We start from the raw sequence: 16,323 nt of genomic DNA, 5'->3' as shown, positions 1-16,323 counted from the left end.
TATCTACTCCTTCACCTAGAAGGACAAGACAGAAGCAACAAGCTGTAAGGTCTCCAGTCAAGAAAGCCACACCTAAGAAAAAGCTAACCCCCAAAAAGAATAAGAAGACAAACACTGACTTGGCCCCTTTTGACATATTACTAAATGAGATCACAGAGGAAGGTAAATTGAAAAACATAGGGAAAATCTATGACACCCATTCAGATGATGAGAAAGGACAAGTTGAGGAAAGTGTTATATTACACATGGACATATATAAAAAGTTTTTGATGCAAGTCCTAAATGAAATTCCTGATGAATTATATAAAAGACTTGAGGCCAGAAGGCAAGGAATAGTTGAGTTGGATAAGAAAATTAAAATAGAAAAATTACTTGCAGTATACCCAGTCAACTCACGTAAGGAAACTGATGATTTGATAGCTCATGTCATGTCCCCTCTTTAGTATGACATGACACTTTACGTGGATTTGCCTATTCCAGACTCTCGTAGGCAGATGGTTGTGATGAGAGAGTCATTTTGGCATTTATTTGGTGATTGGATGGCTCATTATGCTCTTGGAGACATTATATTTATTATATTTTATTATTACTTTTTATTTGGGGCCAAAATGTTATTGAGGTGCACTTTTTATTTTATGAAGTTACTTTTTATCTAAAAAGTGCAATGAGGTTTTAAAAGACTATTATGGATACTTCTAGAAAGACTAAGAGGCTTCTAGAAGATTCTATTATGGATACTTCTAGAAAGTTATGGATACTTCTAGAGGAAGATTCTAAAAAGTGTATAAATAGACCCCATGGGTCTCTTATTTGGCATTGAAGTCTATTTTCTCTAGTGCATCTACTTGAGCATTTGTGGAGCTTGAAGGTCTGCAAATATCATTGATCTTTGGGAACGATAACTCCCTTAGATTAGCATAACTGAGGAAGTGAAATATCTTCTGAAGGGTTGCGTTATTGGAGATGGTACTCAGCCATTTCATGTTGGATTTCAATTGAAGGTTGATTTGAGGGCTTGTATTTGGTGAATAAGGGTTTTGAATTCATCCCAGCTCAAAATTTGGTACTCCAGCCGCACAGTACGACCTAGGTACGGCCTGCAGTAGGGACAGTACGGTAGTGACAGCAGGGCATTCTTGGGACAGTCCAGTCCTCCTTTCATCAGCATTTCATAATCGGAGTTCAAGGAGCGATTTCCAGGTTCCATTGCATGGTTTTTGTTGTCAATTTTTATGATAGAAGTGCACAGTTGTAACAGTCATATATGTATTCAGAAAACAGTCCATTGTAATCAGACATTGCTATCTTGTAGTTGGATTGATATAGTAGAGAAGGTGCATTGCAAGGTCATTGTTCATGTGTGATAGTTTATACATTCTCTTGTCATAAATTCAGTGCTCATGTGTAAGAGTTTGTAATAGTCATACATTTTTAGAAAATTAGTCTACTGAACAATGCAATCAGAATTTGGGAAATTCATGATATATTAGCATTGAAGTCCTTGCATGAATATTTAGAGTTTCATTATTGTTTATTGTGTTACATTTCAATATTGGTATTGTTATCTCAATTATACTTGATGCTCAAAACAACTATCATATTGAAACACTACATCACAAACAAAACAATTCAGTGCATGCCAAGTGTTTGACAAATTGTCTCAATTCAGATTTGGGGTTTATTAGTGGCCTTTATAGTAAGGGTCATTACAGTGGTATCAGAGCGGTGTTCTTGCCATCCTGTTGGGTAAGAAACATTTATGCATCCATCAGCATTGGGGCATCATAGGTACTACACACGCAGAAGAGCAGCACTAGAGGGTGAACAGGAGTACAGAAACATTCTTACCATGGGTGAGAGACAATCACAGAGTCCACCTAGAGTTCCCAGGAATGAGGATGATGAGGCTAGGGACTTTTTCATAACCATGGCTACTGGACAGTAGGAGATAGTCCAGTCATTGCGTGCTTTGACCACTATGATGGAGAGAGTGGTTCAGCCCAGATTTCAGGAGCAGGGTAGAGTTACACCTGATCATGACAATAGGAGTGTAGCAGGTTCACAGGGTGCTCCTAGGCACAGGTCTTGGACAGTGGATAGACCTACTCGTCCTACTTTCCTTAGAGAGGAGGCTCAGGAGGCAGGAGAGGGCGATGTACAAGATGAGTTTCAGGATGATCTTAGAGCTGCTACTGCAGAGTGGCAGGCATTACCACCACATGTACGTGAGTTACTTAATTTTGATCATTACCTGAATCAGAGGAGAGAGCACATGAGGAGTACTTAGCAGAACAGGAGACCTAGAGGCCATGACAGTGAGTTGCAACGAGCTGCTAGCAAGCTCACTTTACCTTCCTTTGATGGTAGTGGACAGATGACAGCACATGCATGGATACATAAGTTGGATACCTTCTTAGCATTGAGGCCCATGTCGGAGATAGATGCCATCAGATACGCCACCTTGCATTTGGAGGGCGCAGCTCATGACTGGTGGTCACATGGTATGGTTACTTTACAGCACAACCAGGTGACTTCATACCAGGATTTTGTAGACAGATTGGTGGAGCGTTTTGATAGGAAGGATCCTGAGATATTCTTTCGTGATCTTGCACAGTTGAGACAGATAGGCAGCTTGGAGATGTATATCAGTGAGTTTCAACGGTTGTCAGTTATGGTACAGGATGTATCAGAAAGACGGTTGGTCATACTATTCACTGAGGGATTGTCTGAACCCCTCAAGGGTTGGATCAAGGCATTTGAACCATCGACATTACAGGAGGCCATGAGGAAAGCTCGCAGTATGGAGCTTACAGCACCTTCTAGCAAATTCACCCCTAGGAGTTCTACTTCTTTCAGAGATAATAAGAAGTTTGATAAGGAGAAGGGGAGGAAGGTTGATACCAAGGGGAAATCCACCACACCCTTGGATACTGAGGCACTTAATGACCTACGCAGGAAGAAGCTATGCTTCTATTGCAAAGGTCCTTATGACAGGGATCATGACTGTCTGTTGAAGCCTAAGGGGAAGGCCAATAGAGTTATGTGGGCATACTATGAGGACTCAGATTCAGATAGCGCAGTACATGAGGATGAGCACAGTGACACAGAGCCAGAGGTAGAGGCAGAGGCTACAAAGCCTAAGGATGAGCTGGAGTTACATTTGCAGCAGGCACGCTTGTCCAGTATTCAGCAGGAGGGGTCCTTTAGATTGCGTGGAGTTCTAGCAGGACAGAAGGTGATTACCCTAGTTGACACAGGTGCTACGCACAATTTCATTGATGCACGATTGGTTGAGCATCGTGGCATTGAGACAGAGGAGTTTGAGGGTCTCCGAGTATAGGTTGCTGATGGTTACACTCTTAAGTGTAACAGGATGATTAGAAACATGCCTCTACGCTTGAACAATTATGAGTTCAAAGCGGATTACCATGTAGTTAACATGGGTGACCTAGACATTGTATTGGGGATGACTTGGTTACATTCATTGGGTGAGGTCACTCTCAGACTCAGAGACATGGAGATTAAGTTTGAGGTTGATGGGAGACAGCATGTATTGCGGGCTATCAGAAATAGTGATGTTACAACTATTTCTTTCAGGCGCATGGAGAGGTTGGTTAGACACGATGGGATTGGATGGGCAGCCATGTGTACTCTCATGCCTACACAGGAGGAGCATCAGAAGGCAGAGTATCACCCTGACATTCAAAGATTGAGAGAACGGTATGATAGGGTGTTCAGTGACATTCCACCTGGTGCACCACCTGACAGGGGAATAGAGCACATCATTGAGTTAGAGGAGGGTGCTAAACCCGTGATGATCACACCATACAGGCATCCTAAGAGACTCAAGGATGAGATTGAGAAAACCATCAAGGAGCTGCTTGACATGGGGCATATTAGACCGAGCAAGTCTCCTTTTGCTTCTTCAGTAGTGTTGGTGAAGAAGAAGGATGGCTCGTTACGTATGTGCGTTGACTATCGGGTGTTGAACAAGAGGACTATTAAGAATAGATACCCTATCCCATGGATTGATGAGCTGATAGATGAGCTTCATGGGGCATGCTACTTTAGCAAGATAGATTTGAGATCAGGATATCATCAGATCAAAGTTAGAGAGCAGGATGTGGAGAAGACGGCATTTAGATGTCATTGTGGACACTTTGAGTTTGTGGTCATGCCATTTGGGTTGACCAATGCACCAGCTACTTTTCAGTCTACGATGAATAAGGTCTTCCATCATCAGTTGAGGAGATTTGTATTGGTTTTCTTCGATGACATTTTGGTATACAGCAGATCATGGCAGGAACATCTTGAGCATCTAGAGACAGTATTAAGCATATTGTAGAAGGAGTCCAAGTGTGATTTGGGTATGACTGAGCTCTTGTATTTAGGACATATTATCAGTGCAGAGGGAGTAAGGATGGATCCTGATAAGATCCGTGCTATAGTAGAGTGGCCTATTCCTGAGAACTTGACACAGTTGAGAGGGTTCCTGGGCCTATGTGGCTTCTACCACAGATTCGTTAGTGGATACTCACGACATGTAGCCCCTATGACAGATTTGTTGAAGAAGGGGGCCTTTGTTTGGACACCGGAGGCACGGGCTTGCTTTGACAGGTTCAAGGAGATCATGACCTCATGCCCGGTGTTAGCCTTGCCTGATTTCTCGAAGCCATTTGAGCTTCAATGTGATGCATCCGGCAATGGTATAGGTGTTGTGTTGATGTAGGACAAGCACCCTATTGCATATGAGAGCAAGAAACTCCGTGGTCCAGAGAGATCTTTCAGCATCTATGACAAGGAGATGTTAGCCATCATGCACGCATTGGCTAAGTTTAGACAGTATCTAGTGGGTGGTAAGTTTTGTATTAAAACTGACCACAACAGTTTGAGGCATTTCCTTAGTCAGAGAGATCTCAACGATAGACAGCAGAAGTGGGTGAGTAAGCTACAAGCTTACGATTTTGACATATCATATGTGAGAGGGACTCAGAATGTGGTAGCGGATGCATTGTCACGTAGACCACATCTCAGTGCATTGATTGAAATATCAAAGGATTGGAGACATATGATAGTGGCAGAGTATGCTAGAGACCCATGGGTGTCGGGGACAGTTGATGGGTCAGTTATTGATACCCGGTATACACTTGTAGATGATTTGATTATCTACAAGAGCAGGATATTTCTAGTCCCAGGATCGAAGGTGAAGCAATCTATATTGAGGGCTCTTCATGATTCACCTACAGTTGGTCACCCCGGGTACTTCAAGACATATAGACAGGTTCGGGAGAGGTTCACTTGGAAAGGGCTTAAGTCAGATGTTTTGCAGTATGTTCATGAGTGCCCTGTTTGTCAGCAGAACAAACAAGAGCACACCTTTCCAGCTGGGCTCCTACAGCCACTTCCCATTCCAGATCAGAAGTGGGAATGCATATCTATGGACTTCATTACGGGCTTGCCCAAGGCTCAAGGGCATGATTGCATCTACGTAGTAGTGGATAGACTAACGAAGTATGCACACTTCTTTCCCATCACTACTACTTACACAGCAGTACAGGTAGCTAAGGTCTTCTTCAGAGAGGTCTTCAGATTGCATGGGATACCCCGCAGCATAGTGAGTGACAGGGACAGTAGATTTTTGAGTCACTTTTGGTAGGAGGTATTCAGACTTTGTGGCACTGAGCTTACACCTAGCACTAGTTATCACCCACAGACGGATGGACAGACAGAGATAGTGAACAAGTGGGTGGAAGGTTATTTGAGGAATTACGTGGTTGGTCAGCAGAGGGCATGGGTGAGATGGATTCATTTGTGTGAGTATTGTTACAATACCACATTCCACATGTCGATTCAGATGACACCTTTCAGAGCTCTATATGGGTATGATGCGCCTAACTTCATTGATTTGCTGATGTCTGATGTTAGAGTTCCACATGTCGGGGATTTGCTTCAGGAAAGCAAGGACATTGTTGATGCTCTCAAGGATAATATGGCCAGGGCACAGAATCAGTACAAGCAGTACGCAGATCAGAAGCGGATTGAGAGGAGTTTTGAGGTTGGTGATATGGTTTACCTCATGCTTCAGCCCTACAGACAGTCTACTCTTAAGAAGAGTGGGTCAGAAAAGCTTAAGCCGCGCTATTATGGGCCTTTCAAGATTATCAGGCAGGTAGGAGAGTTGGCTTATGAGCTTGAGCTTCCAACAGATAGCAGGGTGCACAATGTGTTCCATGTGTCGCGCCTCAAGAAGGCATTAGGACAGCATGTTGTGCCTTCCACAGTGCTACCACCCTTGGATGATGAGGGGAAGTTGATATTGGTGCCAGAGTCTATTTTGGATAGTAGGGAGAAACAGCTCCACGAGAGAGTTATCAGGGAGTATTTGGTGAAGTGGAGAGATCTTCCTGTTGAGGATGCCACTTGGGAGACTGAAGCCATTCTGCAGCATCCTGCATTGAGATTGCTTGAGGCCAAGCAATTTCAGGAAGGGTGGACTGTCATGTCCCCTCTTTAGTATGACATGACACTTTACGTGGATTTGCCTATTCCGGACTCTCGTAGGCAGATGGTTGTAATGAGAGAGTCATTTTGGCGTTTATTTGGTGATTGGATGGCTCATTATGCTCTTGGAGACATTATATTTATTATATTTTATTATTACTTTTTATTTGGGGCCAAAATGTTATTGAGGTGCACTTTTTATTTTATGAAGTTACTTTTTATCTAAAAAGTGCAATGAGGTTTTAAAAGACTATTATGGATACTTCTAGAAAGACTAAGAGGCTTCTAGAAGATTCTATTATGGATACTTCTAGAAAGTTATGGATACTTCTAGAGGAAGATTCTAAAAAGTGTATAAATAGACCCCATGGGTCTCTCATTTGGCATCGAAGTCTATTTTCTCTAGTGCATCTACTTGAGCATTTGTGGAGCTTGAAGGTCTGCAAATATCATTGATCTTTGGGAACGATAACTCCCTTAGATTAGCATAACTGAGGAAGTGAAATATCTTCTGAAGGGTTGCGTTATTGGAGATGGTACTCAGCCATTTCATGTTGGATTTCAATTGAAGGTTGATTTGAGAGCTTGTATTTGGTGAATAAGGGTTTTGAATTCATCCCAGCTCAAAATTTGGTACTCCAGCCGCACAGTACGACCCAGGTACGGCCTGCAGCAAGGATAGTACGGTAGTGACAGCAGGGCATTCTTGGGACAGTCCAGTCCTCCTTTCATCAGCATTTCATAATCGGAGTTCAAGGAGCGATTTCCAGGTTCCATTGCATGGTTTTTGTTGTCAATTTTTATGATAGAAGTGCACAGTTGTAACAATCATATATGTATTCAGAAAACAGTCCATTGTAATCAGACATTGCTATCTTGTAGTTGGATTGATGTAGTAGAGAAGGTGCATTGCAAGGTCATTGTTCATGTGTGATAGTTTATACATTCTCTTGTCATAAATTCAGTGCTCATGTGTAAGAGTTTGTAACAGTCATACATTTTTAGAAAATTAGTCTACTGAACAATGCAATCAGAATTTGGGAAATTCATGATATATTAGCATTGAAGTCCTTGCATGAATATTTAGAGTTTCATTATTGTTTATTGTGTTACATTTCAATATTGGTATTGTTATCTCAATTATACTTGATGCTCAAAACAACTATCATATTGAAACACTACATCACAAACAAAACAATTCAGTGCATGCCAAGTGTTTGACAAATTGTCTCAGTTCAGATTTGGGGTTTATTAGTGACCTTTATAGTAAGGGTCATTACAGCTCAGGCCAACCGGACAGTTTTTTCCACTGCACACCAGCAAATTTCACTGATGGCAGGTAGAGTTACAGAGGTTTCAGAGGAAATGGAAAATGGTTGGGATATATTCTTGGTTGAAAAAGAAAAACAAGAAGAATATAGGAATCCCAAGCCCATTCTGGTATATCAAAAGGACAAAGGGAAAGGTAAAGTTGGTGGACCACCAAGTATCAAGATTAGAGACAACTTATCCCCACCTCCTTTAAATACTCCACCGGTAAAAACAACAACTGCAGAAGATCAACTGGCAGCTGAAAGCATGGACACAGAGGATAATAATCCTAATCCTGAAGTCCTATATACTGTGAATGTTGATACTCAAAAAATCAACATAGTGGTAGATAAGGATACCACAGATAAATCTGATAAAAAAGAGAAACCAGTAGCAGATTCAGAGAAAAAGATGGAATCTGGAACACAAACAGAGCAACCAACAGAGCTAAAGGCTCCAGAACAGATGCCACCGGTAAGAAATGATGCAGGAAAAACTGTGCTTAAAGAGATGGAGACACAAACAAACCTACCAGAGGTCAATACGAGCATGGTCACTTCCACCAGCACTTAGTTTATTGGGTCACCATCAAATGTAACAGAGGTATTGCTCGAATCTATCAAGAAAATAACTGATTATAGCTCACAAGCCTATAAAGTGATAGATGATTCAATTCCAGTTTTGAAATCAATAGCTCCAAATTGTAATATAGCCAACAAAGATTCTTTAGGCCAGTTGGATACACTTTGTAAATATATTTATGGAAATTTTGAGCAAACAAAGGTAGAAACTGTAAAGGAAAGTGTAGAAAAAGAGAAACAGAAATTCTTTGAGGAAGGAATAAAGAAGTGTAACAGGGAATTTGACACACTTCTACCGGAACTGTGCAATTTATTGAAAGAGTATAAAACTCTGTACAAAGACACCTGTAAGATAAACTTTTTGACCACGGATGTAGACAAAAAGATGAGCAAGGTACAGGAAGAGATCAATAAACTTGTTGATAATTTTGTTAACTCACCCAATACATTATCAGTTTTTGAGGAAAAGATAACAAATTTCGAGGAAGAATTGCTTAAATTAGAAAGAGAAAAAGAGAAAATAATAAAGGCAAAATTTTTGAGATCTAAACTAAGTCCAAGATTGGACTATTTAGCATCTCTGCGCAAGGAAATCTCAGAGGCACTAACACAAGGTAGCAAAACACCGGCAGAACACTTGCAGCATCTCACCGGTACAATATACAAAACTGAGATAGCAATAAAGGAGAGCAAGAAGTTTATGGATGGCATAAACTTAATTTTGGGAGATATTCTTTAGATAATAACTACCCAACTACAAGGTTGAGGTTATGAATTGGTACAACTACAAAATCTACTAACCTTTGTCATTGATGCCAAAGGGGGAGTAGTAGATGAGAAAATTCAAAACACAGGGATCACATGCTCAGGGGGAGCTCTCACATTTTTGGTAACATTTTTTGGTCTACACATTTTTGGATATCTTTTTGAAATTTCTCATGAGTGTTGCCATCAATGCCAAAGGGGGAGATAATTGTTAGGGTTCCCATAGATACTGAGAGGGGGGGGTGAATCAGTATCTGACCGGTAATGAAATTTTCTTAAAACTGAATATGCAGAATATAAAGTAACAGTATACCGGTAAGCAAGAATTAATGCAAATAACAGAATCAAAAGCATCCACATGAAAAGAACACCATAACACAAGATGTTTAACGAGGAAACCCGGTGTGGGAAAAACCTCGGTGGGATTTGTGACCCACAATATTCACTTACTAGCCAATAAGAGAATATTACTTACAATAGGGGCCTGCACATGCAGGAAGGCCAACTGCCTAGAGCTCACTGCTCAATAAGAAGTCACACTGACTTACAATGAGGATTTACACAAATCCAATATTCTGTACTACTTTACAATAGCATCTTCAATGCCAGATTCAGTACCGGTTCTTGCTCTGTTCTTTACATATACCCTTGACCTACAATTCACACATTAGGTTTGCCTTATAATTTATTTATTGCATCCTATCCATATCCTACAAATGCCTACAATGATCTCTTTTATATACAAGAGTCATTTTATAATTTGCCAAGTCGGCTTACAATGATAAACAAAATATTACATATCAGAAATCTTGTCGGCCTCTGTGCCGGTATACATATTTCCTTCTGTGCCAGTGTACATCTTCTGTGCCGGTGCCGGTGTAGATTGATTTTGTTGATGTCGGTGCATTGTTTTGTTTGAGTAATGCTTTGCCGGTATAATGTCTTGCCGATGCCATAGGATTGCAAGGTTGCCTGAGTAATGCTTTGCTGGTAAAATGTCTTGTCGGTGCCATAGGATTGCAAGGTTGCCTGAGTAATGCTTTGCCGGTAAAATGTCTTGCCGGTGCCATAGGATTGCAAGGTTGCCATCAATGACAAAACCTTCAATCACACACAATGTCTCATTGGAGTGTCCATATGCCAACATTTCATACCTTCCCAAACTATATTATATTATCTAAAATTTATCTAGAATTAATTAAAAAAAAATCTCATGCCTCACAATTTGAGGAAGGACATGGTGCAACGTTGGAGCCAAGGCTTTGGTAATGATCTTATAAGGGACATTGAGCAAGCAGATGAATCTCCAGTTATAAATATTCTTCGAGTTTCTAGATTTAGGTATGAGTTGGTATTCTCTTTATTGAGAAAATTTCCTAATGATTTGGAATTGAAATATTTATTATGCAAGTCATCATTGACACAATCCCAAAGGACATTATAAAATTACAAGGGAAGCCATCATAACCAGGAGCCTTGTCATTCCCCATGGTATGGACAACTTCTTTGATGTTAACGATGGAAATATTAATCACAAAAGGATCTACAAGTGGAGGAAATCCAACAAAGAGAAACCTTAAGGAACTCATATAAGGTGAGAACATTTTAGGAGAATTTTCTTGAGCTACAAAAATGTGCTCATAATGTTTGATAAAAGTCTGAAGAATACCAAGAAGTTATTTAAGAACATTCTTCCCATCTTTGATCTGCTTGATGCCATGTGAAGTATAGAAAGCTTTGAGAGCTTGGAAAAACTCCTTAGAGGCTCTATCCCCAACAATAACCAAATGTTTATCAATGTTTTTCTTGTGATGGTGAAGCTTGTCCACCCTAACATATAAAGCAATAGAACAGGGGTTGACTTCAAGAGCTATAGTAGTATCATGAATCTCTAATGTTGTGACCCCATATGCATGGCATCAAAATATGGCCAACTAGCATCCATGGATGTGGAGAAAATTATAAGTGCATTGAATGGTTGTATTCCACCAATCAATCTAGTCAATTGGCTTAGTAAGTTGGGCTTCTATGTTCCAAACATGCTCAATGTGGGCCAAAGAGGGCTAATAACTTAGCAAAGAAGTATTTTAAAAATTTGAGTTTTGCAACTCTGAGGTATATTTGCATGCCATTAAGTTTTAAAATTTATGATAAAAACATTTTTTTATGCAGATTTAAAATTTTTAGTTTTGGCATTAAAAGATTAAGTAATTTGGAATTTTATTTTCATCTCAAATTTGTATAGTATTATATACTTTTTCAAGTCAGATATGCACAATTTTTTTAATAAACTTATAAGGCACTGAGGGGGGGGGTGAATCGGTGCAAGCAAAAATAATATAAATCTCACTTTAATCAACTTTAAACTCAATAGGCATGCAAGAAAGATAACCGCATAAGCCAACACCAAAAAAGACATGCACACCATAACACAATGGTTTTCACATGGAAACCCAAATGGGAAAAACCAATATGGGAATTAAAACCCACAAGATTCACTATCTGCAGAATCTAAATCTTTGATCGGTTAAGGTCTTACAAACTTGTTCGGTTAAGAGAAAACCCTATTAGGAGTCACCTGGTGAGGGGATTTACAATTTAGCTCTGTTAGAAGCTTTAATCTATTAGGAGTAACCTCACTGGAGGATTTAAACTCAATTTGTTGAGCTACTCAGTTAAGGGATTTATATAATCAGACTTGTTAGGACCTACCCTATTAAGGGATTTTGACTGTTGCAACTATTAGGAAACAACAGCTAGATGATCTGCATATAGCACCTATGTGCCTGATAAGATCTACTTTAGTTATGCAATATACTTCAACAATACATCAACACAATTCTTCACAATTCACCGCACAATCAAATTCTCAATCTACGCTTATGATCTCATCATTTATCTCATAACTCATCACACTTTTTATAAACATCTCAACTTAGTCGGCTAACAACCTTGGAACAAGTTCCTAGGTTCAATGAATTTAGTCAATCTTGCTCAACATGCTTTACTAATGTCGGCCACTAACATAACAACCCAAAAATAAAACATAAACATAACCAGTTAACCAATTTATGTCATTTTGCTCTACTGGTTAACAGTTTTTCAAGATTGACTATCCTGTATACCATAACTCACTCATACTGTTGAATCTGTCAATACGGTGTGGGATATATCTACAAGTACATATCTCCAACATTCCAGTAGAACCGCATCACCTAACTCTTCATCGATCACCCGTATCGATTGCCTGAATGCAATATTGATCCTCGTTTACCGGTTGAAGTCCTATTTGTTGTTTCACTGATAAATTGTCTCATGTACCGGTTGGCCTAAAAGACTTAGATGACTATCAAAACATAGTTGTCATCAATGACAACATAAAATGAGTCATCAATCAACCTATTACATCATATCATCATCATCAAGCCAACAATCTCCCCCTTTGGCATTGATAGTAACACTTAGGAACATTTGTGTCTAAGTGTGCAATACAAAAATTTACTCAACTCATGACACATACTCCCCCCTAACAATTGCATGCTATTACAAAATTTACAAACATATATACAACTACATTTTACAAAATTTTCATACTACTACTCCCCATTACAATTCAAAATTTTAACTCATACTACTACCCCTTTGACAGCAATGACAAAGGTAAGCAAATACATAAAAGATAAATGCAATATACATCAAAATTTGCATTATCATATATAAATATAAAATTTCAAAATGTTTTTACAATGACATCTTAGAAAAAGCGTCTGCAAAATGTAACTTTAACTGCTCCAAGTCATTGTGCCAAGTCTCCAAAAGAGTGTCGGTTATCTCAACATGTGTTTTGATATGATAAGCCAGCTCCTCCATGGCATCAATAGTACTCATCTCAGGTGTAGCTAATATCGCTTCAGTCTCTTTATAGCCTCTGTGCAAGATTTCAACCTTAGGAATTAAAAGTGTTTGTAAATCCTATAGAGACTACATTCTTTTAACATGTTCTCCTTCGTAAGCTTTTAACTTATGTTGTAGCTCAACTACCGATCTACCAAAATGTATAGTTGAATCATTTAGGAGGCTAAATGATTCACTCAAAAATTTTAATTCATGTTCTGGTTCCTTCTTCTTCTTCTTCACCAAATCATCACAAAATAATGAAAATTTTGCAATAGTAGATAGGACTTTACCTCCATTTAGCAATGCATCTTTAATAAGGTCTTTGTTGACTACTAGAGCTACCTTATCCTTATCAATAGCATTCATCAACTGCTCTATTCTCTTATTCTTATATTTCTTTTCCACATTCAAATAAGTTGCATCTTTAAAAAAAATCATCTGTTCACCAGCATTAGCAACCAATTGACCTAACTTATCAATTGGTGTAGACAATCTATTAGTGTTCGTCTCTGGTAACAAACTAGACAAAATCTCAACTACACATTGTATTGATTGAGCTTCCTTTTGTTATTCCTTCATTCTTTTCTTCTTAAGTCTAGATTGTGTGGCAGATGCAATCTCCATTAGTTCTATAGAACTTAGCGCATCCATATTGATAGGTCCTTGTATACTTAGTGCATCATCATCTTCATCATCATTAATTTTCTTCTTAGAGGTAAGTGATAAAGGTGTCACTTTAGGTTCCGGTTTCACTGATATCAATTCTTCCTCGTCTTTCATCTCTTTGTCCTTTACCAGTGGTGTCTGTGTAATAATTTTTTCAGTGATCATCAATGGCTCTTCAGCTCTTTGTTGCTCTCCATCTTTCTTTGTTGTTCAGACATTTGAACATCTTAATCCTATACATTTTCAATTTGTTCCTTCTTTTCTCCCTCGGTACCAGTTATATCAATTTTTGTATCATCATCAGGAATTACAACTGTCTCATTCTGTACATTAACCGGTTGATTAGCAAAAACAATCTCATCCGGTGAAAAATCATCAATATCTACATCATCTAGGAGATCTTCTGCCTTAAGCTTCATCAATTGCTCTTCTTCCTCATCAGGTATCAACCCCAAAAATTTCTTCACTATTTCCTCAATCTCAATCTGGACTGATTGGGTCTCACCAATAAGCAATCTAGTAAGTCTTTTCTTTGATCTAAAAGAAGATTTTATTTTCAAAAGAATATCATCTAATTCTTCTTTTATAGCTTCCGGTTGAAGATTCTTGAGAGTGAACTCAATAAATTCTTTGTCTTGTTTAATTGATGTCTGCCATCTTGCATCAAGTTTATTATACAAAGAAGTGGGAATTTCCCCTTGTAACTCAATTAGGGATTTTCTTATAACTTATTCATCACCAAAACAACTGAATCCTCTAACTCCCTTTGCTCATCCTCACTAAACTTGTCATATAGTTTATTCAATTCAACAAGAATACCATACTCTTTAATACTTATTAACATCTTTTCAAAAGGTATAGGTTTAGTTACCGGTTTCTTTTTGTTGATTTAACAATAGATGCTCCTACAACCTTTGACTTTTTACCACTAGCTCTCAGAGCTTTCTTCTCACCTTCTGATTCAGTTTCTTCTTCATCAATAGCTATCAGTTTCTTTGCTTGCTCCTTTTTCCTTTTACCGGTTACTATTGGTGCCTTAGGTGGAGGGGGCTTAATTTCTTTCCCCTTTCTCTTGAACTAGATTTTAGAAGGTTTCTCCTTCTTTGCCTCTGCAGGTTTCTCCTTCTTAACCTCGACACTTCTTATCTGCATACCGATGTTGGTACTGATTGGGGCACTAGATGACTCAGCCTTCCTAGCTTCAAACTTTGCTCTACCCTCAGCTATTGCCTCGGTAAATCCTTGTTGAACAACAAACTCTTCAACTTCCTTTCTAACCTTCTTTGCAATTACCAATTTGTTAAGTTTAGAATGTACTAGTAAATATTTCTCTTTAAAGTACCAAACCTTTATGCAGTATAATCTACTAGTTGTGCAAGCAAGTGTTCAGCATAAGCAATCAAAAGATCAACTTCAACTTCATAGCCCATAGGCATCACCCAAGATGTTATGGGATAAACTACCTCCATCTAACAAGTGTCAGTGTCAACTATAAAGCATATGGTATCCTCATAATTCTTAACAACCTGTGTCGGTATCCTCTCTCTCTCATGCATCTTTTTCTAAAAATCTTTGAAATAACCCCAAGCAATCTTGATGAAATCATTTCCCAGCATCCTTATACTGTTCTTCATTTGTAACATTGTCGGTGTGTCCTCGGACCATTGAACATCACCGATACCTAGAAAGAAGTTTTGAAAGTAAAAGAACAAACCAACAATCAGTTGCCCAAACTTGAATTTTTGTCTTTTATCTTTCTTTATGGATTCAAGATTTAGTACCAACTAACTTCTTAATGCCTAAGACAAATCATAATCCACATTTTCCTTAATCATCCGGTAAGTTGTGTGAATGACTATAGTAGGGATGTTGTTCATCCTACTAGATTGATATACTCGGTATCCAATGACCATAGAAGCAAATTTCCCTGCGAGATCATCAATCTCATTGATAGTCATCACTCTTCCATCCCATCGTGACTTGGTTAGCTTGGCTACATCATCCTTAGGGACTGATCTTAATACAAGAACTTTACCGGTGGCACACAATCTGGTTACTGCATGAATTGCTTCCTTAGTGATCTTATGTGGTCGATCAAGCCACATAAACTGGTCATGCACATGGCTCAAAACATATCTCACGTGATCATCCTCAAGATCATCAATGGAGTTCAGTGCATGGTGAAAACCTTTGTTGGTAACACTCTTAAATTGTTCCTTCAGCAATCCATTCTTATCACACAACAATCTATATCGGTCGAATATAACAAAGATTCCAAGATCTTCTAACTTACAATGAATAAATGATCTAACATCTTCTACATGCAAAACTCCATACGGAACTCCAGATAGGGCTCCGACGGGATCGGTTTCGATCGATTTAAAAGGGTGCCTCTTAAAATTTGGTTGAGGTCTAACAGTAACATCTACCAAATGTGGTGTATCCATCTTCAAAGACACAGACTCTAAAACAGGTAAACAGATTTTTAGATAAATACCTTTTACTGCCTCCGCAACTAGGGCTTCAACACCGCAAATGCTCTTTCACCAATTACTGACTGCAAATCTCCTCAAATCTCTTGTTAATCTTTTGCCAATCTAGC

This window comes from Cryptomeria japonica, chromosome 6 (assembly GCF_030272615.1).
Source record: "Cryptomeria japonica chromosome 6, Sugi_1.0, whole genome shotgun sequence".
NCBI classification, from domain to species: Eukaryota; Viridiplantae; Streptophyta; class Pinopsida; order Cupressales; family Cupressaceae; genus Cryptomeria; species Cryptomeria japonica.
The sequence above is the reverse complement of the archived record's forward strand: the minus strand, read 5'-3'. Positions refer to the sequence as shown.